Source organism: Pleurodeles waltl, chromosome 1_1, assembly GCF_031143425.1.
Source record: "Pleurodeles waltl isolate 20211129_DDA chromosome 1_1, aPleWal1.hap1.20221129, whole genome shotgun sequence".
Classification (NCBI taxonomy): domain Eukaryota; kingdom Metazoa; phylum Chordata; class Amphibia; order Caudata; family Salamandridae; genus Pleurodeles; species Pleurodeles waltl.
This window is the reverse complement of record NC_090436.1, coordinates 601,659,752-601,687,680: the sequence shown is the minus strand read 5'-3', so window position 1 is coordinate 601,687,680 and position 27,929 is coordinate 601,659,752. Positions and strand designations below refer to the sequence as shown.

At 41.9% G+C, this 27,929-nt stretch overlaps 1 long non-coding RNA gene across 1 annotated transcript; it reads left to right on the top strand.

Moving 5' to 3' along the window:
• The first annotated feature begins 215 nt into the window (after positions 1-215).
• LOC138283060 (uncharacterized) lies at positions 216-27,006 on the top strand. The gene is made up of 3 exons (XR_011201055.1): positions 216-395; positions 22,888-23,020; positions 23,902-27,006. It is a non-coding gene; the product is annotated as an uncharacterized lncRNA (long non-coding RNA).
• Positions 27,007-27,929: the final 923 nt, after the last annotated feature.

Here is a 27,929-nt window from a genome sequence, read left to right as displayed (position 1 = left end):
TGGTGTTTCTTATCTTCATATTTTTTTTATTTATTTATATTTTTACCGCGCTTTCTGTTGTTGCTGCCTTTTTAATGCATTTTGCATAGCGGAATAGTCGGGCCACAAGCATAATGTTTTTTTTTTTCCAGCCACACTGTTTACTGAATTATTATGGCTTCGCCACATGACCCACCATCTGCTGTACATTTTCCAGATTGTCACGAAAACATTGCTTCAACCTCACCTGGCTCAAAAGTTACTAAAACGTGTCAACGTATTTTGCTGCACAATGGAAAGCTCTTCACAAAGGTTGAAGGTCACATTTCTTCTGTTTTTAGGTGCATTCCAACAACACACTGGTACTACTGATGTGAACTCTTTGCCAGGATAGTGCTAACGTGTAAAACGACGAGGTAATGTTTTCACAAAATGTATTAGGTGCTCATTTTATCAAAACGAACACTACATAACAGCAAAGCTCTATATTTTTATGTCAAAGCAAACATTGGACAAAGTAGTCTTTGGCTCTGAGGGGACTGCTTGTTGTGCGGGGGTGCAAGCGAAGAATGCTATCACTTGGGCATACAAAAGAATGGTTGAAGTAGGATGACTCTGCACCATGCTGTAGGCCCTGGTGGAAGAAAGCAACATTCTATAGCAGTCCAATGGGTGGAAAGGGCTACATTGTTGATGATTAGAACTGCAAAATAATACACAAAAAGTACATAAGCAAGCATTCCATCAAACACATACACAAATGATAACACATTTTATTTAATTTACAAATAAAATAAAAATACAAATTTTTATTGTAATAGGAAGTTTGGAGCTTTTCTAAATTCAATTGAAGTCACCCATCGTCCATTGTATGTTCTGTGTGATGCACATGCACTGCTCCCGCAAATCGATGTGAGGATACTAATTTAATTTTTTTGCCTCCAATTTCAAATTCATTGACAGTACATTTAACATTTTTGAATTGTACACTTATCCACTTTATTTATATGCACTTTATTAATCTGTTAATATTAGTTTATTTTCTAAGCAGTCAAGGACCCCCGGGGAGGCTTCACAGACCACCGCGTTTCCCCGGACCACAGGTTTGGAACCACTGCTTTATGCCATTGCGTGTGATGCCACTTTACATCATTGCGCTCTACATCACTGCACTCTATGCCACTCTGCACCACTGAACGGAATGCCACTGCTCTCCAAAGCACTACTCAGCAACACTCTGTGCCAATACACTCTACACCACCACACTCTACTCTTCAAGACTGCACACTATGCTAGTCTGTACCACTCATCTCTACGCCACTACTCTATGCCACTCTAGTCTACTCTTTGCCACTGAACTCTACACCACTGCACTCTATGCCACTCATCTCTGCACCCTATCCCGCACCACTGCACTTTACCCTGCACCATCTTACTCTTAAACAATCTACTGTACAACACTGCACTCTGCACCACCCTGCACTGCTCCCCTTCATTGCAGTCCACACCACTGCAATCTACGCTGCATCGCTTCACTCTACTCTGTACCACTCTATGCCAATGTACTATACACATTACTCAAAAGCACTGCACTCTACACCACTGTATTTTATGCCACTTCATTCTAGCCCACTCTACTCTCTACAACACTCCATCCCATGATGCTCTACTACATTAAACTGTACTCTATAGCACTCTAAGATTCTACTCCACTCTACAAAACTCTAAGCAACTCCCTCTAAACCACTCCATGCCACTTTACTCCCCTCTATTCTACAACACACTACTTCATTCTACACCACTGCACCACTTCACTCTACACCACTCGAGGCCACTTTGCCATTCTACTCTGACACTATGCCACTCCCGTCTAAAAAAATCTACTTCGCTTTACACCACTCTACACCACCCCAGTATTCTCTGCACCATTCCACATCACTCTGACACTTTACTCCACACTATGCCATTCCAGTCTACGATACTCCAACCTACTCAACTCTACACCACCCCAGAACTCGAAGCCACTTCATAACACCCCACTCTACTCCACGACACTCTACTCCCCTTCACTCCAAACCACTAACTTTTAGCCTTGCTGAGCAGCTGCCAAGCTGATGTACAGCATGGCTAAAACCTACTGGCGAAAGCCAATAGCTGTTGCATAGGCCAGACCTATTGGTTTGCCAATGGTTGTTTTCTTTAGCACTCCAGCAGAATGCATGTTTTCTTGCTGTTCCTCGCCTACTGCCCTTTAAATGATTTACAGCCGTTCACCAGGTGCTGCATGTTGCCCCTCTTCCACTACCCACAGCTTATTTATTGCTTGCTTCTCATCCCTGTTTGTTTTTGCTTTTGATTTATTCCCCTTCCTCAAGCTCCTCTGTTGCTATTCTTCCCGCTACCTATTGACCATATGCATTTACTACTATCATCGTCCCCTCCATTGCTCTCCTCCTGTCACAGTCCTTAAAAAATATTTGCACTTTTTTTAATGGCCTAGCAGCTCCTATTTGCTGGCTGGCCCGCTCTGTTTTCAACAGCTTTTTACTACATATTTTGATATTTACCTTCCCTCCAATTGGAGTTCTCATCTTGCAATTGTAAACAAAACAATAAATAAAACAGTGGCCATTTCATGCAGAATTGACATGCATGCATGATGATACAAGCATGCATATGTCATCCTTCTTGGCCACTGTATTAGTATGATTTTCACAAATGGCAATGGCACGCTCATCATTTCACTCTTTTTCAGATTTTTCTATTTTTCCCAGTACTGCAGACCATTGGCAAGTCCATTTGGTTGCAAATGTGACACCTATTGGCTTTGCCAATGTTTGTTTTTATAGAGGTAATCTGTTCTTCCAACAAACTAATAAAACTGTGGATTTCTTAACTTCCTGGATATGTCCAACAAGATGTATCCATTACTACTCAAGCTCATCCTAGAATAATACATACCCCTACCGAAATTGCAATGCAGTAATGCAGTCAGAACCAACCGTAGGGTAATACATCCTCAAATCCTCATTGATTAGTACAGTCCCATACTAAAGGTATCCTGGGATTATCCTTGAGTAGTGGAGCCTCATTCTGCACTCATCTCAAGATCATTCTGTAATAATACAGGCCCATCTTGAAATACTCATAAGATCATCCTGGAGTAATGCAACCTAATCCTGAAATCATCATGGGATCATCCCACAGTAGTAAAGGATCATCACTGGTTTTCCACTTAAGTAATCAGGAATCCATCCTAGAGTAATACAGCTTAATCCCCAAATCATCCTGGGATCATCCTGTAGTAGTAAAAGATCATCACATGTTTTCCACTAAAGTAATCAGGAACTAATCATGGAGTAGTTTCTCTGATGACTTTAGAGTCATCTCATTTAAATATTTCGCCCTATACACATACTTCAGGATGGCCTGTGATGACTTCCCCAGATAATTACAAGAATAGCCCAGCTGAAGTCATCAGATGACTCCCGAATGACTCCAGGATGATCTTCCTTTTTGACCTGGGCAGTTACAATATGAGATCAGGCAGGGAGTTCTGCATTTGAACCAATCAAAGCAAGCAAATATCATGAATTTCAACATAAAGACAGTTCAAAATACTGTGTAGTAAGTGCCCAACAAAAAACAAATATATATATAAGATAAAATATAAAAGGGAACCAGTACCCGAATTTATCGTGTAGGTCCAAGTAATACCTTTATTACAAAGACAACAAAGCAAACAGAATCACATTGGTGACAAAACCAATATAGCAAGAAAGTGCACCCCAAGTGAAAAAAACACCACATTTAACAATTAGGATTTCCATTTTGTACACAGTAATTGCTGCAATGATAAACAAAGAAAGACAGCCACATATGGTTGTTGGACAGGTACAGCAACGGGGGCGATTGCCCTTGTGTGATAAGCACTAGAAAGGTTTGTCTTTTTAGGGTCGAGCCTGCGTCGCATGCGCTCACGCATGCGTATCGCTAGCGAGACGCTTTAGGTATTAGAAAAGGGCTCGGAGCCCCATCGACTTCACGTCAGTGTCTCTCATTGGCAAGTTGGCTTGCCTGTTAGAATCCGCTTCTTTTGATTAGTGGAAGGCACCCATACATCATGCCTTTTCCGGTGGTTAGCCCTCCTCGAGCGCAGCGACCAAGTACAGAAAACATGCGAGGCTCGCTGGATTTGTGGACTACTTTTTCTCTATTTTCGCAGCGCGATCTCGCTGGGCAGAAGTTGAGCGCTTTGCATACTATCGACCTTCTTACACAGTTAATTGCACTTTTGCCCGTTACATTCATAATTGCACTTTTGCCCCCTAGGTATTATTAGGTGTGAACTGAAGCAGTGCGATCGCGCTGTTTTTTTCTTTTAATGCAAGAAAAATCCAGTTGGGAGTTTACAACTGTGAACAGCTGTAACTCCGACAAATGCGAGACCCTAGTGCATTGCAAATGCTTGTTTTATTTGTCAACAGCGTTTCGACCTCACCCTGAATACAGGGGTCTCATCAGGACAAATGACCTGGAGTATGGTTGTCCAAAGAAAGGCTGGAATTTTTCAAAGTCATTCCAGAAGCACAGCCGCATTGAACTGGGATCTAATCCCCAGTATTATTGGTGAGTCAGTGAATCAGTCAATGTGGAGGTAATCACGGGGCAGGTAGATAGAGGCCAACAGCTACAGGCTTCAATTTTTAGAGTGTTGAAATCTATGATTATGTAAAGCTCCCAGGGCACGCTGTTGTGGCGTCTTCACGCCACTCGTGATTGTTTTTGTGCAGGAAGGTGTCCCTTCCTACAGAAAGACAATAATCCCAGCAATGCAGACACCCTTGCACCATGATGCAAGGGTGCCTGCATTGGCACATGGCATGGCGGCCCATTGTGCACCAGCACAGGGGAAAAGGACAGGAATGCGCTGTATGTCATAGATATGGTGCATTCCTGCCCTTTTCTTTTGACACAGGGCAACGCAGCAAGAACCCTTGCGGTGCTGCCCTGCGCCAAATCCTTGTAAATGAGGCCCATAGTCTGGTTTTGAGGAGGTAGGAATCAACATGGGCTTTACTCACTGTGTAAAGCCAATGTACTTTAATAGACATTGGAGAGCTCTTATGGTGAGCCAGTGGCTCTGTACCACTAATTTAATATGTAATATAACACAAAAATGGGGGGGGGAGGCAGCTTGTACAGTGACTACAAGATTTTCCATAGAAGTTGCAGGGGACATACACAAATGTACATATGTGGTCAAAAATTGTTTTTCAACAGATCAAAAAGATGAGCAAAGGCAATTGCTACTGCTGGGTGCACACAGGGTGGCTTGACATGGCCTTGTATTTATCGGCCTCCAGTGTGCGCCACCAGAACGTCAGAGGGGCTTGTAAATAATCCCCTTAATTCTTAAAAAAGTACTTGGTAGCCTCACAAGTTCAGTTATAACCAAACCTCCCTATGAAGTGGATCTTGGAGTTCGCATTGAAACTTCAATGCTGATTTCCTAATTGTTCCAAGCATGCAAAAAAAATATAAATGCCAGAGCAATAAAGAACAACCAATATTAGTACCGTTTGATTCATTGTTTTGATTACCTAATTTAGGCCACCCTTCTCCATCCCCGAAATGCTGAAAGACTCAAGATACATTGCAATGACACTGTGGTTTCCATGAAACATAACATAATGAGATACCACAACTCACATATAATCAAAACTATTATACTTCCAGTGAAGCTCTTCTCTCTTCCAATGTATGAACAGACCTCTTGGAAACCTTGCTTGTGTAAATGGTAACAGTGATTTTTTAGATTTCTCTTAGCAGTCTATTGTTGAAAAACCATTTTGGACAATGCCAATGCTTACAGTTGGCTTTGGTCAGCCCTTTGCTTATCATTAGTTAGCTTTCTTGTCAATCTAATTTGCTTGCTTCTTATTCAATGGCTTTTCTTCATCTCCTTGTGTTATTCCCTCCACTAGAGCATAGTTTATCATACTTTTGATTGAATGGTTTGTGTTCTTCCTTTGCTTAGATTCAGGGAACTATTTGTACCTATTGCAGCACTCCATATACATGCATGTGTTTTCTAGCTGTCTCACTCGTGAACTGCTTATCCCTTAAAATCCCCACCTTTCACTTTCAGTGTTTCTCCCCACAGCTCACACCCTGCTCCCCCCACAACCTTCCAATTTGGATTTATAGTTTATTTATTTCATGTTATAACACCCCACCTCTTCCTTTGCTCCCTGCACTCTGTTCTCTTTCGCTTCTCCGTTATATGCTCACTCGTCACAGTGGCATCTTCTTTTTCGGAGGTCCTGGAGGCTACAATTTGCTATTGGGCTACACTTTTTTTCTGTAGGGAGATTTTATGCATATTTATTTTAACTGGCGGCTGTAAAATGACGTCTGCCATCTTGAAACAGTAAATTATCAGTTATAAATGAAAAAATGGCTGCTGCACCGTGATACATATTAATGTGTGGCGGCACATGCCCACATTAATGTCCTCACACTGAGGTAGCTTGTTGTTTGCAGAAGCACTGGCAAAACAAAATTTTTCACACTGCAAAAAGCTTTGCCAAAGGTAAAACGGACAGTAATGCCTTCGAAAGGTGAGACATATTGGCTATACCAGTGCTTGTTATTATTGTGAACGTGTGACAAAATCAGTTCACTGGCCATAATATGCACGAACATTCTATCCTGTTCCTTCGCTTTAGGCAAACACATAAAATGACAATCATGCAGGTTAGCTCCAGGGTCCCTGGATGCATCTCTCGGATAGGCTTGTGGAGCACATTGTGCGCACAGCGGCACGCGGCACTGCAGTCACTCCCGCCCTGAGCCTCACAACAGATATAGTGTCTGAGAGCTGCAAAACAATTCTGCATTTCCCAGTTGACTTGGTTTTGGCACGTCACGCTGGCGAGAGCTAATGGCCAGCACTGGCCAGGACAAACCCATCATTATTCTGCCCGAAGGGGGCATGGAAATAAAAACGCAGATGGGCGTACTTGCAAGATACGCCACCGGCTGACGGTGCTATCTCATGCCGGTCACATCCGGCAACGTGTATGATATTAATACTAATCAGTGTTATTAACATTTCACATGTTTGGAATGCCCTCAACAGCTGACTGCCTGTAAGCTAAATTGATTTTAGCCTTTAGACACCTATTAGGAGCTGTGCTTCACATTTAGATAATGGAGTACAGTTGTTTATGGTGTTTGTGCAATGACATCTATTTGATTAATATGCGACCTTGACTGAACAAGGCTAACTACAAAACACATGCTGAATATCAATGGCTTACTCCCTTTTTCATTCATTATGAAGTCATGTGTAGGAGGCTCTGGGTGCAAACACAGCGAGCTTGCCCTCCCCCTTTCGAAATACAAGCTCTCGCCACAGAAATTCCGGCCCTTTCTGCAGTAAATTCTCGGATCTAAACAACTGTCTTTTCCGCAAACGTGCTTAACATCTGTGGTCTGCATCGATTTACGTCACAATTGTCTGAACATTGCCTTAATACGCTGTAGAACATGTAACATCTTAGTTCCGTATTTCTGATCTTCAAACCTCTAGTGTAACAGACATCATCAAAGCCAATAGATCTTGCCTATGTGAGAGTGCCTGGCTTCACCAGTGTGTTCAGCCACGTTGTACACCAGCATGGCTGCTGTTCAGCATAGCTAAAAGTTAGTGGTATCCAATAGAGTGGTGTGGAGTGGCATGGAGTGAAGTGTTGTTGGGTGTTGTGACATACAGTCGAGTAGAGTGTTGTAGAATGGAGTGTTGTAGAGTAGAGTAGTGCAGAGTGGAGTGGTGTAGAGTGAAGTGTCGTAGAGTGGGGTAAAGTGGAGTAGAGTGGAGTAGAGTGTCGTAGAGTGGAGTGACGTAGAGTGGAGTGCTGTAGAGGGCAGCAGAGTCAAGTAGAGTGGAGTGCTGTAAATTGTCGCAGACTGAAATAGAGTAGAGTGTCATAGTGTAGAGTGGCATAAAATAGAGTAGAGTGTCGCAGGGTGGCATAAAGTGGAGCAGAGTGGATTGGTGTAGAGTGGAGGGGCGCAGAGTGGTGTTGAGTATTGTAGCATAGAGTGCTGTAGAGCGGAGTAGTGTAGAGTGGAGTGGTGTAGATTGGAGTGACGTAGAGTGGAGTACTGTGGAGTGCAGCAGAGTGGCATAGTGTGGAGTGGTGTAAAGTGTTGCATTCTGGAATGGAGTATGGTGTCATAGAGTGGCATAAAGTGGAGTAGAGTGCCATAGAATGGCATAAAGTGGAGGAGTGTGGATTGGTGTAGAGTGGAGGGACTTAGAGTGGTGTAGAGTGTTGATGAGTGGAGTGGCATAAACTGATGTGGAGTGTCTTAGAGTGAAGTGGCATTGACTGTCTTAAATTTGGGTGGCATACAGTGGAGTAGTTTTGTAGCATGTAGTGTAGTAGAGTGGAGGGGAGCAGAGTGGAGTGGCATAGAGTGGTTTTGCATAGAATGGAGTAAAGTGGCACAGAGTGTAGTGGCATAGAGTGAAGTGTAGAGTATAGGATCGTAGAGTGGAGGGGCATAAAGTGGAGGTGAGTGGCATAGAGTGGAGGAGCATAGAGCATTGTAGAGTGAAGGGGCATAGCGTGGCATAAAGTAGATTAGAGTATAGTGGAGTGACACAGAGTGGCATGGAGTATAGTGTTGTAGAGTGCAGTAGCGAACAGTGGAGTATGGTGTCGTAGAGTGGAGTAGAATGAAGTTGGATACAGTGGAGTGGCATAGAATGGTGTGGTGTAGAGTAGAGTGGGAAAGAGTGGAGTAAAGTAGCGTAGAGTGGAGTGGCATAGAGTGGAAGGCTGTAGTGTTGAGGGTCGTATAAGTGAATAGAGTTTTGTAGAGTAGAGTAGAGTGTTGTAGAGTGGAGTGGCATAAAGTATTGTGGAGCGGCGAAGAGTGTAGTAGTGTTGAATGGCAGGGCGTAGATTGGAGGGGTGTAAAGTGGAGTAGAGGGTTGTAGTATGGAGGGGAATAGAGTAGAGTAGACTGTTGCAGAGTGAAGTGATGTAGAGTGACATGGAGTAGAGTATCATAGAATGGAATGGTGTAGCGTGGAGTATGCATGATGTGGTAGCACACAAATTCAATTGAAATTACAATTACATTTGCACAGACACACAGCTTTACTAATAAAACTTTACAGCTCACAAATGATAATGTGTGGAAATCGTCATCACCTACTGTACTGATTTGTTTTGAACATATTAAAATACTTGTTTTCACCACACTTCAGAATTACAAAAAATGTGCTTCATTTGTGCTTTCTTAGTTCTGATATATTCTGAAATAGTTGTACAATTTATTTACTGGCATTTAAATTTAGTTGTGTGCTTGAAACAATAACATCCTAAAGCCTTTTCCATCCCCAGTACCCAGCAAGATTGTCACAAAAATCCTCTCACTTTGTAGTCAGAGAAAGAAAAGTAAACGCCAACCTCCTTGGAAGACAGGGCCTAACACTTGACATCTGTCTTTGAATGCACAGCAAATGTGGCAATATAAAAACAAAATTTCAAGGCCTGGTTATTACTTATTCACTTCTGAACTCCACCCCATTACATCCAGTGCCAATTGCAAACACATTAAATTGAGAAAGAGTATTGTTTGTTATGCCATTACTAAAGAGCACTGAACAAAATAAAGAAACTCGGAAACAGAACATTGTTCCTTACAGGCATGCAAGATTGATGAATTGATAGTGGCAAGGATAAGTAGAATCAGTCAAGCAGAAATCTAGGAGGTAGGAAAAATCTTCCAAGAAATACAGCATGTTTACTGCTTCTTGAACTAACATTTAAGGAAGATAGCTGAAAACACATGTACTCTTGTGGAGTTCATCACGGAAAGGAAAAAAAATAATTTACAGAAAGCGAGCACTCAAGGAAGGATTGTCACTCTAGACAAAGTTGACCCTCAGTGGGGAGTGATCTGATAAGCACCTTGCCAAGTACCGTGCCTCTACTATTTGGGTTAGTATAGTTTCCAACTTCAGCGCTCAACATAATCTACTATATGAGCAATGAGTCATTGAGTGACATGAGTAGTCCTAGTTCATCAGCTGGAGCTCCCTCCACACATTTACACTGCCCGTGTTAGACATTGCCTGTTGCAGTGTAGTCACTATGTGTGGCTTCATGCTGTGTCTTAGGAGATGTCTGTCAATGGACCCATCCAATATGCAGTTGAAGTCTCCAGCTCAAACCCCAAGGCAGTCCAACAATAGATCCTGAATCTTAAAAAAGATTCCCTGTTGTCTGTATTTGGTGCTCAATAGGTTAGGACACTGAGCTCCCTCACATCTAACATTTCTCGAAGGAGGATATACCTCCACTCCACGTCTGCTTCCAAGTATGTAAATCTGAATGGAGCCCTAGGTATCACCCACACAAGACTCCTCTAGCGTATGCTGAATATGTGGATGAGTATAATTGCCCCCACCATTTCTTTTTTTTTAGCTTGTCAACCTCTGAGTCTATTAAGTATGTCTCCTGAAGTCAGGCGATATGTATTGTACCTTGGTGCAGAAACATTAGAATCCTGTGTCACTTCAAATATGTACTCAGGCCACAGACATTCCAGGTGAGGAAGTTATATCTATCCGTTGTCATGGGTTCATAGATTCCCTGTTCCTCATCCACCTGCCTCCCCAAGCCCTGCAACCCTTTCAGACATCATGAGGCATTAGTTCAGTAAGTGGCTAATAAGGTGTCACAGTTGTTTGAACTTTGAACTGCCAACCTCAATACCCTACCCCTCTCTCAACTCCATATCCCTCCGCGGGTAAACACTCAAAAAGATTGAAAAGGTGTGCCTGCCCAACTCACTCTTCCCCTGATCCAGTGGTCAAAACTCAACACACACTGTGATATAGCAGTGATCTTACTAAACAGAATACTTAGCAGAAAGTCACTTCCCCGACACCTCAAAACCTGGAATGGTCAAGCATCTCAGAAAAAGCCCCACCCCAGCTGCCCTACCATCCCTAATATGTATACCATCAGCTGAATGTTACCACAGTATTATCAAGTGCTGTGCATGTTTTAAGTCAGTGTTACATTTGCAAACTATCTGATTTGATCCAGTTCTGTTACATTTTCTGTCTTCCTGAATATCAAGTAGTTGTAAGCAACAAGCCATCTGATCCTAGGCTAGATTTCAGGTGTAGTCCCTTCACCTCCTGTGTGCAGCCGTTTATCCTGTGGGGACTGTCGGGGTCTCTTATGAATCCCCCGATCTGATCAGGGGGCCTATCTCTGGGGCGCTACCCTGCCAACTCTAATGCCCCACCCACCTTTAGAGTGCCATCTCCCTGCACCAATACTTGTAGTATCTTCTGGATTCTCTTGTCTCAAGTCTCAGACAGGTCCCAAGATCCCTGTTGATGGACATGCCTCTTCCCAACTGGGAAATGGCCGTGGGGTCCCACGTTCTAGTCCAGGCACCGGTCCCAGAGCTCCAGCCAAGACCACACCTCCACCGGATGCTCAAAGAAATTAGTTTTACCTTGCACCTCCACTCTCATTCTAGATGGGCATAAGAATATATATTGAAGGTTTACAACTCTGAACATCTACTTGACGTCAATAAAGGGCTAAACCTGTCTGGTATAGTCGGTATAGGTTGCAATCTTATGGTTATCATATTGGGCATTCCCCACCTCCCTGACTGCCATGAAGATGATGTTGTGATCTTTATAACTTAAAATCCTGCTTATGAGCACCCTAGGAGGAGGGGCCCCACCGAGGCAGCCTCACTACTAGTATCCTCTGCATTCTCTCAGTGGTGAACATTGCAGACAGCCCCTGTAGTTTAAGGGAGTGTTGGATCCATTGCTCCAGAAAGTGGTCATGAGCCACTCTGCTGCGAGAAGCCTAAGAATCTCAAATTATTATGGTGCAATCACCCATCTGCATCCTTCACCATGTCATCCATTGTTTTTGTTGTGTCCACTATTTTGGATACCGGATTCTTGAGGGTTTTTACTTCCTGCTTTAGTGTGCCAATTAATTTCTCTGCTGTTTTGAGCTTCAAGGCCACCTTTTGTAGACCAGTGTGAAGCAAATTGACCCTGTTGGAGACCTCCAGTGCCATACAGGAACCCTTTGTGGCTGCCATCAGATTTGCCCTTGTGGGCTCCTTTGGGGGGGAGGGTTCTAGAAGTCCCCAGATGTTTTGGTGCCCTCCTGGTGCATGGTACAGTAGGCTTGACTGTGCATGTATTGTGTTCTCATGTTGCCCTGAGTCGCTCGGGCTGCTTTATCCTTCCCCATGGTTCGATGTCATGGTTCACTTATATCACACTGTTGGATGCCAGACTCAGAGGTCTGTCAGCCCCTTCCCAAGGGACACCCGCATGCAGAGCAGAAAAGCAGAAGAAAAGGCAACCTCACACATTTTGCAGGTCAATGCAATTCAAAGTACCCCAATTCCAATGTGTCTTTGCAAGCCTGCGCCTGCGATTCCTTTTAGCCATCTCCCAGTCTCTGTCCTAGTAGGAGCCCCAATGGTGGGCTGAGGCACAGAAAACAATCCCTTGGCCAAGCCCCTTCCCAGCCGTCGTGGACTCAACCCACCATAAAAATTAATTTTGAAATATTGTATGTTAAATATTAATGTGAATTACTTTTATATTTTTTAAATTTAGATGAAAATACAAAACAATGCTACAGAACAAATAGCTTAATTGGGAACTAAATCTTTCATTAATTAACCTATATTAATTTAAGTTAATGATGTTTTCTGAAGTTCAAATTAGAAATACCTTCCCACCTTAAAAAACAAAAGTTTTTTTTTTATTATGCATTAATAATTATTAAAAGTGATGGAACAAATTAGTTAAAGTTAATTTAGATATATTTTAACAAAAATATTGTTACATCAATTTGTAAATTCAAAATAAGGTATTTAAAATGTGTTATAATTACATAATAAACATGTACAATTTTTATATTTTTTAACATTAAATTATATTTATTTACATTTTTTAAGTATTTCAAATAATATAATTTAATTTAACATTATTTCTTATGGGAGTTTTATTTTAATTTCCTAGTTCCATTATTATCTAAAGGAGGGTGTTGCAGTACCGGTGTTTGGCCATGTGTGGTTTTTGTTTAGTAGTAGCTTACACTCAGAATTTGAGAATAGCCCAAAGTAGCAAATTTATTAAAATGTTTAAATTACTGAAAAGTGTAAGTTACCTTTGTGAATTAGTCCATTAATGTCTTATTTTACCATAATGGTATAATTATTACTTACACAAAATTCAAGCATTGGCAAAATTAATAGGTCCAACCTACTTTTTAAATTGGACTAAAACATAAAAAAAAAACTATTTCAATTAAAAAACATAAAAAAAATCTATAATGCATTGATGAGAAAAAACAACTTTACTTGTGATTATTCAGGGCCTATTTATGACCTTGGCGGATGGGATACTCTGTCACCAACATGATGAATATCCCACCCACCGTTTTACAAGTTCCATAGGATATAATGGAACTTGTAATACTGCGGACGGGATGCCCGTCACGTTTGTGACGTAGTATCCCATCCGCTAAGGTCATAATCAGACCCTCAGAGTACATTTGAGAATCTGAGATATAAAATAGTCTCTCAAGCAGTGCAGTCAAAGCACAACATAGGAGGCAGAATTATACATAAAACAACCAATGAAAAGAGGAGAGAGAGCATTATTCCTTTGTGAAGAGACATTTTTTAAAACTTTTATTATTTTTATTTATATTTAAAAAAAATTGTAACAGTATGTATGCAGCTGTACTGTTAAATCACATCTAAAAATGAAGATTTGTATTATGTTTCTTTTTTATGTATCAAAAACTTTAGGTTTACACAATTTTCAAATTTAAATAACCTATTACAATTCCAATGGAACATTTGTTTTTATAAATATATATATAGACCTATATGTATTTTTATATTTTATTTCATTCATACTTGATTAATTAAATTCCTTATGCTGTTAACAGTCAATTATAATGTACATTTTAAAAGATGCATAGGAGAAATTGTAATATAAAGATGCAGTTTAAATTTCTTGAGGTTTTTAAAATCTAGGTATGTGCTTTCAATTTCTTTTTATCTTTACAATCAATCAGTCAGGATTCATAAAGCACGGCAAATCACGTGTGAGGCTTTCAAAGTGATGGAGTTGCTAGCTGCTTCATGGTGCTCTGTTCATTCAAACCTCCATGTCATGACTCCTTTTGTGAATTCCTGGATAGATGCAGCGTTCCTGAGGTGTAGGAGATCGTTGCAGGCTTTTGCTGCCAGGTGGGAAAAGTGGCGTGCTCTGCTGTTGGATCGGTGGATCCGGGGGATGTTTGCGAGGAAGAGGGAGGCGGATTGAAGGTGTCTGGTCGGTTGGTGGAAGGTAATTCATTTGCTGATGTATATTGGTCCTTTGTTGTGCAGGGCTTTGTATGTGTGGGTCAGCATCTTGAAGTGGCATTTCTTCTGAATCTGGAGCCAGTGTAACTTCTTGAGGTGTGAGGTGATGTGGGTCGGTCTGGGGAGGTCAAGGATGAGCCTTGTCACTGAGGCCCGTATTTATACTTTTTGACGCTAAACTGCGCTAACGCAGTTTAGCTTCAAAAATGTTTGCGCTGGCTAACGCCATTCTGAAGCACCATGCGGGCGCCGTATTTATTGAATGGCGTTAGCCGGCGCAAGCAGACCGGCGCTGCCTGGTGTGCGTGGAAAAAAACCCCGTACACCAGGCAGCGCCGGCGTAGGGAAAAATGGCGTTAGGGCGTCTTAAAAATGGTGCAAGTCAGGTTGACGCTAAAAATCGCCTCCACCCGATTTGCGCCATTTTTAACGACGCCCAGACGCCATTTACATGACTCCTGTCTTAGTAAAGACAGGAGTCATGCCCCCTTGCCCAATGGCCATGCCCAGGGGACTTATGTCCCCTGGGCATGGTCATTGGGCATTGAGGCATGTAGGGGGGCACAAATCAGGCCCCCCTATGCCAAAAAAAAATATAAAAAAAATAAAAAATATACTTACCTGGACTTACCTGAATGTCCCTGGGGTGGGTACCTCCATCCTTGGGTGTCCTCCTGGGGTGGGCAAGGGTGGCAGGGGGGGTCCCTGGGGGCATGGGAGGGCAGCTGTGGGCTCATTTTGAGCCCACAGGTCCCTTAACGCCTGCCCTGACCCAGGCGTTAAAAAGAGGCGCAAATGCGGGTTTTTTTGGCCCGCCCACTCCCGGGTGTGATTTTTGCCCGGGAGTATAAATACGACGCATTTGCGGCGCAGTCATTTTTTTGGACGGGAACGCCTACCTTGCATCTCATTAACGCAAGGAAGGCGTTCACGCAAAAAAATGATGCTCTTTACGCATAGTTTGGCGCTAGACGCGTCTAACGCCAAAGTATAAATATGGCGTTAGTTTTGCGCCGAATTTGCGTCGAAAAAAACGACGCAAATTTGGCGCAAACGGAGTATAAATATGCCCCTGAGTTTTGTATTGTCTGTAGACTCTTCAGGAGGCATGCAGTGATTCCTACGTAAAGAGTTTTACCGTAGTCCAGCCTGCTGGTGATGAGAGCTTGAGTGTCGGTCATTCTGGTGTTGATTGGGAGCCACTTGAAGATCTTACAGAGCATGCATAAGGTGTGGAACCAGGCGGATGAGACTGTGTTTACCTGTTTCTGCAAGATGATGCTGAGGTTGCCGGCGTGGTCTGTCGGGCGGGGCAAGGGCCGAGTTCAGCAGGCCACCAAGTGTCATTTCAGGGCGAGGTGTTGCTCCCAAAGTCGAAGACTTCCTTCTTGTCCGTGTTGAGCTGGGGCAGTTGTCCTTCATACAGTTGGAGACATTCATCATATTTCTGTGGAAGTTGGTTCTGGTGGTGGAGGGGTTTTCTGACAGCGAGAGGATGAGCTGTGTGCTGTTGGCATATGAGATGATGTTGAGTCTGCACGATCTGACGGTGTTGGCCAGGTGTGTGTTGAAGAAGGTAGGGCTGAGGGGCGATCCTTGTGGGACGCCACAGATGATCTTCTTGGGTGCCAAGGTGACTGGTGATAGACTAATTCTCTAGGTTCTTCCGGTGGGGTCTCCCTTCTTTGATGGAGTCTGTTGATCAAGATGTGGTGGGAGATAGTGGTGAAGGTGGCTGACAGGTCCAGGAGGATGGGGGCTGCTGTTTTGCCACAGTCTAGGAGGGCCCTAATGTCATCAGTGGCTGTGGTCAGGGCTGCATCGGTTCTGTGGTTGGCTTGGAATCTGGATTAAGAGGGTCTAGGAGGTTCTAGTGTTCCAAGCATTTGGTGAGTTGCTGGTTGATTGCCTTTTCAAGAACCTGTGCTGGAAAGAGGAGCAGGGAGATGGGCTGGTAGTTCTTTGGATGTGCTGGGTCAGTGTATGGCTTCTTCAGGAGGGACCTCACTTCATCGTGCTTCCAGTCCTCAGGGCAAGAGGCCATGGTGATGGAGGTGTTCAAGACTCTCTTGAGCTGGTCGCCAATTGTGTTGCTACTGAGGTTGAAGATGTGGTGGATACATGGGTCAGTGGGTGCTCCGGACTATATGGAGTTCATGATGGAGATTGTGGCTTGAGTTGTGATATGGTCCCAACAGGTGAGCAGGTGTTGGGGATTGTGTTCATGGGTGTGAGTATGCTGATGCTGTTGGCTGTGGGGGGTTATGGTTTGAAGTACTCGGAAATGGCTGCGATATTGTTGTGGAAGAAGTCCACCAGAGTGTGACACAGTTCTTGGGAGCAGGTGATGTCGTTCTCAGTGGCTGTGGGTTGGAGAACTCCATTACCATGGCTAAGAGCTCCTTGCTGTGGTTTGTTCTGGCTTCTATGCAGTTTGCTAGAGCATTCTTCTCCTTTCAGGAGGTGGTGGTGCTGGTTGAGTGCTGTTTTGAAGGTGGTATGTTGTCTGTCTTTTCGCTAGTGCACCACTCCTTTTCTATTTACTGACAGTTGGATTTTAGCTCTGTGGTGAACCAGTTGGCTCTTCTGGCCGTTACTTTGGGTTTGGCTGACTTGGCAGGCAATAGTTCGGGGCATTCCATGATCCACTGGGAGAAGTTCTTTGCAGCCTGTTCTGGGTCAAGTGATGTGTCTGGGAGGTGGGAGTTAAAAGTGTTGTTCCACTGGTCTTCTGATACCCTTTTCCAGTTTCTGCATGTGGAGCTGGGGGGCATGGTGCCAGTGTTGGTCGATCCTGAGATGGTGAAGTAGATGCTGTAGTGGTCAATCCAGGTCAGCAAGGAGATATGATTGTACTTGACTCTATTGCTGGAAAAAATGGGGTCGAGCATGGGTCCTGCAATGTAGGTGGAGTTGGTGTAAAGTTTTTGGAGGCCGATGTTGCTCATGCTTTCCAGATGGGTGGTTTTGTTGATGTTGCCAGGGTCATTAAGGTGGAAGTTAAGATTTCCTAGGACGATGTAGTGCCCAGAGTCGTTGGCGATCGGGACAATGAGGTCAGAGTTGGTGTTGTAGAAGCTGGGGCGTGACCCTGGTGGTCCGTATGCGAGGGTGCCTCTGATGGTGCTTTTTTCATCTGTGTGAAGTTAAAAACTGAGATGCTACATTATCTGAGTTGGCCGCCTGAGGAGGTTGTGCAGTGGATGGTGTCCTTGTAGATGACGGCAACTCCACAACCATTTTGTTGAGTCTGTCTTTGTGTGCTATCTTGTAGTCTTTGGGTGTGGTGATGGCAATGTCTAGTGCAGAGGCGGGGTTCAGCCAGGTCTCTGTGAGGAAGATGACGCCCGGGGTGAGGGATGTGATCGTGTCCCAGACCTCCGTGGCGTGTTTGCCAAGTGATTGTGCATGAGCAGGTGCAGTGGAGTTGTGCTGTGGCGGTCTTGGTTGGCGTGGTGGACGCAGTCGAGTTTGCGGTGTGTCTGGCATTGTTGGTTGCTTTGGTGTTGCAGGTGAAGTGGCAGTGCTGCCAGGAGAACAATCCTCTGGTTGTGCATGGAGATGTGTGGCAGCAGTTGTTGTCCATGCGCCCGGGGTCCAGGGCTCGGAGGTCTGAGGTGGTGTACCTGCTCATGGTGGAAGAACCAGGGTTCCTGGCATTGGGTGCAGTCCAAGCACGGAGAGGTCCAGATGGGCTTGCCTTTGGCGTGCCATCGGCATGCGTGCTGTGCACGTCCACCTCCATTAAATAGGTCCTGGGATGAGGGAGGGGCGATGGGAGGCAGCAGGCATGCTAGGCGGGAGGTGGAAAACGTGCGGCAGGTCAGAGGGGCAAATGAGAGAAAAACAAGGAGAAGCAGTAAAAAAGGGGGAAAAACAAGCAATGAAAAACTAGGAAAAACAGGGGAAAGCATTCACAAAACTGGGGAAAAGTCAAGAGAAAGCAGTTAAAAATGGTTGAAAAGCAGGAGAAAGCACTCAGAAAATGTTAGGAAGTAGGGAGAAAGCAGTGACAAAGGAGGAAAAAGCAGGAGAAAGCACTCAGAATACTGCTGGGAAAGGAAGGAGAAATCAATAAAAAACTTGGGAAAAGCAGGAGAAAGCACTAAGACAAAAGGGAAATGCTGGAGAAAGCAGTAAAAAACGATGGAAAAGCAGAAGAAAGCACTCAGAGAACTGGGAGGTAGCTGAGTGATGCAGCAGCAAAGGAGAGTGAATCTGGGAGCCTTTAAGTCTTACATGGAACAAGAAATCAAGATCATGCCTGTAGGGTCCATGCAAGCGAAAATCGCTTACATGCATGCCCAAAGGTTTCTTTGCATAAAGGCTTGATGTCTCCGTTACCTAAGGGGAACAGGGCAAGAACACACCAGATGAATTACGTTCTCTGTAGCTTGGCCTCACAATATACAGTTACTGCTTTTGCTTGATTTAGCCCAGGCTGGTGTATGAGTATGGCAATGCGACAAATCGGTATAGCAAAACTTTTTGTTTCTAATATATTGAATACTCTGTTCCAAGGTGTGGTTGTAAACTGGAATATTAGCATGGGAAACAGTAGAATTTATGTTAGCACAAGATGGATTGCTACTACATAAAACACCACTAAAAAAGGAAAACAGATGCCACACTCCACCGCCATACCGTTTTATGCTGTCAGAAAAACGTATGTGCTGCTTCTGCTTCGGAAAATGTGTAGAACTTGTAGACGGTTGCCACACCTTTAAATAAAAGAAGTAGCAGGTGGATTGCGAGACCCCAGGTTCAGCAATTTGTTCCTCAACCCTTACAGTTTTCTTCTTCACACATGGTTACCATAGAAAGGACTGGATAGGGAAGGATCCCCTCTCATGATCTCGTATCCTTTTGATTTTAGTAAAATTACATATGTACTATACTTAGTAAAAGGGGCTTTTAGACAGCCCTTTTCATCCATTGGTTTGTTGATGTGTGATGAATTATTTTTTCTTTGAGTTCTCAGTGGTCCTTCAGTGTAGCATGTCACATCTGTTGTATGCCCTCCTTTACTCCAGCTCTAGCCATCCCATGGTAAGATCTTTAATGCCTATGCTCCTCTGTGATCTGGAACGCTAATTACTGCTTACATTTGGAGGCAAAAACACTTCTGGATCCATTTAAAATAACATCTCTATCTCACAACGTCTCCAAATTGTCCTAGTTCAAGTGATCATTTTGTCGAAGTTTTTTCCCCTTCTCTATGTGATCTGGGCTTCCTCACAGGCTATGAAGATTTTACAAGTCATTTTCCTCTTTTCTAGAGTCATGGTAGAGGCTCCCGCTCTTGGTACATTGCTCAGAGAACTGAGACTTCAGTCATAGCAGGAAGCTTAATTGCAGCTAAATTTAAAAAAAAGTCTAGGCAACATTTTGTGTGAACTGTAATACTTCACTCAGATGTCACTTGGAAGTCCTACTTCTGCACAACAATCTCACTGCTAATAAACATGTCAAGAATTCAGTGACTTAGTAGAGGTGGAAGAGAACGTAGGGGCTAAATAAGGTCCGACTTAACTCCAAGATAATCCACACATAGCTATTTGCACACACACATATACTAAAGGACAGCAACTGTTTAAGGATTGTGGGGGCCCTGGGCCAACATGTTTTGTAGGCCCCCTGTTCAGAACAATGTTAAATTTGTAAATCATTTTTAGCTTATTCACGTCCTTTAGGCTAGATTCCAGGCAGTGCCTGGATTCAGTATGTAGCCCCATCCTGGGAATTATAGAGGGCCTTGGCATGAGAGGACCCCTAATTGGACAATTTAGATTTAATAACTGGAGCGCACTGTTCAAGGTTCAACTGCCTACATGGATTCCAGTGGAGGGCAATACAGACTTGGACATCTGAACTTAAAGAAAGGTATGGAGCTTTATTTAAAAAAAAAAAAAGAACATGACATTCACTTTCCAAACATCTGGAGTGTAAAGAAGTCTTTTCAGGAACTGTTTATGCTAACTCTATTCACATCTTAAACATCAAAGAATTCTCACGGTTTTGAGAGCAGCTAATTGGGGTCAGCACAGAAGTCAGCTGCACTGACTTTAGAAAACTGATTTTTCTTAATACATTTCAAAGAATAAACATTCAAGTGTAAGTCCATAGAGCAATTTCTCAGGTGTGAAAACTTAAATACTGCCTGTAGTACATTATTAATAATTATGTATATATCCTTTGAATGTACCAACATGTTATATCAAAAATGGATGTCGTTTTATAGTGGTTTGAACCTTCCTGGTGCATTAAATATACTTAGTAATTTTCATGCTTCAAGTAGGTCCAGAAGCCAGAATGCTCTGAGTTGTAGATTTGCACATTTCCTAGAAGCGCATACCCACTTTGCAACCTGGCAAGGGGAAACAGGATTTTTGGAGTCCAATGAGCCTTTTATTGTATGTATGAATGATATCTTCTCCTCAAAGACGTCCTATGTTTCCTCAGGGAGAATATCCGAATATCCCAACACCTGCTCACTAGAGTAGCTTTCACTACGCATACCAAGTTTCTGTCACAAGGTTATGCACCATTGACTTGTATTGAGAGAAAGACTGTGTGTGTGTGTGTGTCTGTATATATATATATATATATATAAGTCCATACCCCAATACCTTCACATTGATTGGGAAAAGCAAGTCAACACCAACAGAGTTGCATTGATGGTAGTTTTAATTAGCAGATAAATGGAAACACAATGCGGTTCGACCAGTCACCGTCTTGATCACTTGACATATAGTCGTTTGAGACGGATTTGTAAAGAACTACTTCCATTATTGTCACAGAAGATAGCCTTTGCTTCACTCCAATGCGCTGAATATACAAATTATAATACAATTCAATGCTAAACCCATAGATTCTGAAATTAATTGTCAGAAAAATTCCATTATAAAATTTCATGCACTTTTGTTAAAAATTAAACATGAACTGACCCCAGCACTTTAGAAAACAATTATAACAATATGACTATAAACAATGACAGCCAAAATACATCACATACACACAATATGATTATTTTTTTATACAATATTAACAAGCCTCAAATAAATTATCATGGCTATAGTAGCCTAAAATGTTTTTTGGACTTCTGAAAATAACTATAACCCCAAGTTCTTGAAAGACAATTCTATCTGCATAAATAAAGCTATAATAGCCAAAATTCATTCCATCATTCACCAGCCTAGTTGTCATACTTCAAACAATATTCAATAGGCTATACACATCTATAGATTCAATATAAAACTCCAAGGATAGGCTGGTTATAATGTCTGTCTTTAATATCCCGATAGAGACCATTGGTACTTTATCATTCAGTCTTCCACTGTCCTTAATATAACACACCCAATTGTCAGTTGATCAGTTTCCTTATGTATGAAAACCCAAATAATCTGCGGGGAAAGAAACAAAAAACAAAAAAAGAGAATGAACCAAATCCAATGATTCAGATTTGCACAATTGATTCCACAAAAGCCCGTTACCCAATATTGAATGTGTGTTAAAATGCAGCTCTGAAATATTCTTAAAATCCTGTTTACTGATCAAGGAGGGAAGCTAAACTTCATACTTTGAATATCTCCTCACAAATGTGCTAACTCCTCATCCATGTTCATTCTTGAAAGAAACAAACTGCCTACCTCTAAGATGAAACGAGATTCTAACCTTTGCAGAGTAGCTAACCTATTGCCATACAGTGTCTGAGTACATTGTCTAAGCCAATGATTTTGTCCTATCTCCATCCCCCTACATGTTGTTCATTAAAAGTTTTTGCTGTGCTGTATGATGTCTCATTGTTTTTATCACCCAGCAGTACTCAAGAATATGCTCTTTTACTGGAAATCTTTCAACTAAAAAAAAGAGCACAATGAAGCAAGTACATTGAAGGAGCAGAGTATGCCTGTTTACATAAAAAAAGTCAGTTTGCTATAGAAATTGCACAAAAAAGAAGTAAGTCAATGGTGAGAGGCCAAATCACTACAAACGTTTTTGAAAGTTGACTGGCTCTTTTGATCATGTATGCCTGGCAAGAGCTCAAAATTTTGTTCGAGCAAATTAACCAACTACTGTCAGAAATCAAAGCGAGTACATATCAGGAATGGGTTGTGAGTACCCTGAAAGTGATAGACAAGTGCATCCAAACATTCAAGAAAGATGTTGCCCAGCATAAACAATGCAAGTTTGAGAGGAATGGTAATGATAATCAATCAGGGCAAATTATGGCTTTTGCCCGCAATTTTGATGCAGCATGAAACCAATTGGCCAAAGACAGTGCTGGAATCAATGGATATGAGAAAGGAAAATTCTACTACCAGTCTAAGCTCAGATATAGATTCAAATGATGATTTCACAGGTTCTGTGGGCAAGAAGATTTCTTTATCCGAGGAATATTGCTTCTTACAAAAAACTCTCAAACTGTCTTTTTGTAATACACAGAGCAGCAGAGGCAAAGAAACAAATCCAAAAACGATGGCAAAGACGGAAAGAACAGTGAGGGCGCCATGGGAACATGAGGGCGTGGTCAGAAACAAACATAATGGAGGGAGAAGAGATGGAACAACCATTAATGGTAATTCATTTATTTGACCGTATTTTCCAACTAAGAATTAGGTTTTTAGTTTGGGATTATCTTTTTGCCCAAGTACACCTGGGAGTTATACCCAATTTAGTTAGACTTATGCAAATGTGTGTAAAATTGAGACTGTAAACTTTTTGCATTAAAAGGGAAATGGAGCAAAACCTGAGCAGTGAAATTTATTACACCAAAATCCAATTTGCCTATAGACGAAAATGGAAAGTCTATATTTACATGGTGATCAAGACAATGAAAACACCATTGATTCATGTTCTCCCTTTGATTCTTTTGATCCCATGATGATTGAGAGTCTTCATAAGGAATTTGGGATTTTGACTGACTTACCTGTAGAGAAGAAGTTTAAACTATCTTCCAAATTCATTCCAGAGGCCCCAAAAAATAACATCAATGTTTTTTGTGACTTAGAAACCAAGGAGTTTGTGAAAATAAGCAAAGTGAAATCCAAATCACACAATCTTAGTCAGGGACAATGGCAGGCTCTAAAGAGTATACAAAGTGATGATAATATCATCAAACCATCTGATAAGGGGGGTAATGTGGTAGTAATGTCTAAAACTGAATATGAATATGATAATTGAATAATACTGAATGCTATATTTGTATTGCCAAATTGTACTAACTGGAGGTTAAAGAGAGATTTTTTAATAAACAGACTGAATGGTATAATGAACAGCTGTTAACTTGGGATGAGATGCATTTTTTGAAGAATGACTCTCCAGTCATGAAAGATTTTCTAACTAGAGTTGAGAATTTGAATTGGGAAATGTAAGGATGCAGATGGTCTACGAAGCTGGGCAATGCCTTCCCCTCTGCCTCTCACTAGCTCAGGGAATGTCCATCTTTTCTCCCAACAGGACAGAGAGTATGGGCCCTTTAATCCGGGAGATCTGGAGAAAGGAGAGGTGGAGCCCCGCACAGACCTCTGGGCACATAATCCCTATGTCAGGGCCAAAGGAAGAAGAGGAGATGAATTTGCACCGGGAGAGTGGTGCGCAACGTGGGAAACCTGGTCAGGGAAGCATGGACCCTCAGGAGAACCGCCTGAAGGAGCCACAGAGAAACGGTCCATAGGGATCTCCTCTTTACCGAGGAGCCAAGCCAGAGCGAGTCTGCCATGCTGAGTGATGCCAGTAGTGGAGCGAATCGAGAAAGGATCTGCTAAGACGCATAAAGTTGCAGCCACATTCCAGGAGGGACGTGGCTTAGGCAGGTGTGTGCAAAGCTACAAGCCTGGGGGGCAATGGGAGGGCCTCCTCACTCAAAGCAGTAAAAGGGCTATACTTTTCTTCTTCCTGCTTGTTGATTTTTTCAGTTTTGTCGTTTTACCATTTTTTCTTTTCACATATTTGGGCTTCTTAAATAAGGAGTCACATGAAACTACTATAACCTTGAGAAAAAGGTTGTTTGTAAGACAGTAGAGGGAACAAACAAATATTGACCCACATTCACGCATACACTGGGTGAAAGGTGACAGGTTTACTGATAAGAGATAAACAGAGACACTTACCTGCCTCACTCCTGTTTTTTTCAAGGTCCTTAGAGTGGTGTACTTACATCTGGAGCTGGTGTCTAGAAGGAGAAAAGAGATCGTAAGAACCACAGACTTTACATTGAAAACATTTATACAAAATCCTGCAATAAACCTCAGAACACTTTAAATGGGCTATCATTCTTTCTTTCTGAATAATACCAACTTGGATAGGAAGATACTTACATCATGGCATGTTTTGATGTAGAGAGTCTTTATGCAAGTATCCATCATGAAGTTGGTCGTGCAGCGTGTAAGTACTTTTTAAGAGCCCGCAAGATTAATCTCCTGGCTCATACCCACATGCTTTTGAAGATGAGAAAGATTTGTGTAACAGATAACATCTTATTTAACAAGGTACCATGTTGGAAAGTGCAGGGGACCGCGGTGGGCTCCTGTTTCGCCTCCAGCTATCCAGCTACATCAACTTATTGGTGGGCTGAAGGGAGGAGTAGGTGCCCTGGGAAGCAGGCATGTCATGATGGACCAGCCAGATAGTTATTTGGCTTCAGTACATCAATGATGGTTTCTCCATCTTGAATGGCCAGGATGAAGACCTTTGCAAATTTGCACAGGCCCTAAAATCTAACAATGTAAATCTTAACCATGACTTACAGTAGAGACACAATAGATTTTTTGGATCTTTGGTTGACAGTGCTAGGGAACTCCCTACTTCTACATTGTTTAGGAAAGACACTGCAGGCAACTCTATTCTTCATGCCCACAGTTGTTATGCTCCCAACTTCAGGTGGAGTATCTCTTATGGGGAATAACTCTGTTCAAAGCATAATTGCAACTTCGGAGGGGAATTATATTGAAACCTGTGAAAAAATCAAAAGAAGATTTAAAGTTAGAGGTTATTCAGACAAAGATTTAAACATTGTTTGGAAAAGAGCAGATTGTATCAGCAGAAATAAGACTCTGTATGGATCCCCAAACCTGCTAATACCTTCATCCGCTTTATTTCAAAATATTCACAAGCGTCTCAGAAAGTGAGAAAGATTTTGACAAACAGATGGGACATCCTCACACAAGATCCCATTCTGACCAAAAGAATTAGTTCTCATCCAGGGATCACATACCAAAGATACACCTCACTAAAAGATATGCTAATGCATAGCTTGTTATAACCGATAGAGAGCACTTGGCTTCCATGACCGAAAGGTTTTAAAATCAGTGGTCATTGTAAGGCTTGTAAATTTACCAATATTGTGGAGCAGGTGATTTTAACTAGGACATAAAAATCTTGGAAAATAGCCAAATGTATCACCTACAACACAGATTTTGTAGTGTATGCCATTATTTGCCTGTGCTGGAAGACGTATATCAGACCTACCATCTTTCCGGTAAAAAAACTTATTCTTGAGCACTGGCAGGTGATAACAAACAATGAGACATCATACCTCACAGCAAAACATTTTATTGAACAACATGCCGGGGACTAGAGATTGACCAAATGCATTAGCTTAGACACTGTCCTCAAACATACAAGGGGCAGCAATAGGTTAGCTACTCTGCAAAGGTTAGAATCTTGTTTCATCTTAGAAACAGGCAGTTTGTTTCCTTCAGTAATGAACATGGACGAGGAGTTATCAGCACATGTGTAAGGAGATACTCAAATTATGAATTTTAGCTTTCCTCCTTGATCTGTAAACAGGGATTTAAGAGTATTTTGTAGCTGCATTTTAACACACATTGAATATTGGGTTATGGGCTTTTGCTTAATCAGTTATGCAAGATTTGAATCGTTGGATTTGGTTTATTCTATTTTCTTGTTTTTTCCTTGTTTCCATAGATAATTTGGGTTTTCATGCATAAAGAAACTGATCAACTGACAAATGTATGTGTTATAAGAAGGACAGTCGAATACTAAGTAAGAATAAGTACCAGTGGCCTCTATTGGGATATCAAAGACAAACATTATAACCAGCCTATGATAGGAGTTTTATATTTAATTTACAGATGTGTATATTCTATTGAGTATTGTTTGAAGTATGACAAATAGGTTAGTGAAGATTGTGGTGAATTTTGACTACTATAGCTGTTTTTATGCAGATAGAATTGTCTTCTAAGGACCTGGGGTTATAATTATTTTCAGAAGTCCAAAAACATTTTAGGCTACTATAGCCATGATAATGCATCTGAGATTTGTTAATATTGTATAAATAATAATCAGATTGAGCATACATGATGTAGTTTGGCTGCCATTCTTGATAGTCGTATTGTTATAATTGTTTTCTAAAGTGCTGGGGTCAGTATCATGTTGAATTTTTAACAGAAGTGCATGATGCTACATAATGGAATTTTTCCATGAGAATTAGTTTAATAATCTATGGGTTTAGCATTGAATTGTATTATGATTTACATAATCATCACGTTGGGGTGAAGCAAAGTCCATCTTCTGTGTCAATTATAGAGGTAGTTCATTAAAAATCCGTCTCAAACGACTATTTCACGTGACCAAGACTGTGAATGGTTGAAATGCGTTTTGTTTCCCTGTATCTGCCGATTAAAACTATCATCAAAGCAACTCTGTTGGTTGCTGTTGGCTAATTTTTCCCAATTGATGCAAAGGTATTGCTGTACGGAGCAATAGTTTTGGTGGTGAGGCCTGGTGCACATGGACCGAATCACAGGCTGAGTGTGTTTGCAGCATTGTTTGTCTGGTGGATATATATGCACAAATATATATATATATATATATATATATATATATATAGATATATCAACATCTATTGCAGTACTTCCCCTACCAAGGACACTGCACCACAGTCAGAGGTTTGTACAGCAGAGAGCTCAGGCACAGCGGGATCTCAAATCATTCCTTCTTTATTGATTTCCCTTTCATTATTTTGCACCAAAACACACACAGGACGCCATATATATCTATTTATTCAATAAAAACATTATTTTTTTTTCTATACAAACCAAACTTAAAACTGCAGAAACACAGAGAATTGTAAAGTTATAAATATGCCTTACAGCAGTAGTTTATAACCTTTTGACTTCTTAGGATCCCTACTTAATCATCACTGAAAACCAGGTGACCCTCATTGAATTATTGTTGGAATTGGGGACTCCTACTTGAGTTATTACTGGAAGGCAGGTATTCTGGCCTAAGCATTTTCCATGGGTGCAAGAAGTGGATTGGGCACGGTCAGCGCTTACCTTTGGACTTAGAAGAAATTCTGAGAAAAAGTGTCTGAGAAGGTAAAGTTTATTGTGGAAAGGCTGCAAAAAGTGTCAGAGGAGTGAGCTTTATTGTTGGATGGCCTTGGAATGAAACACAGTGAAGATTTCTACATTCAGGCTTAGTCATCAAGATGGAAGTCGAACATCTCCAGCGGGGCGAGG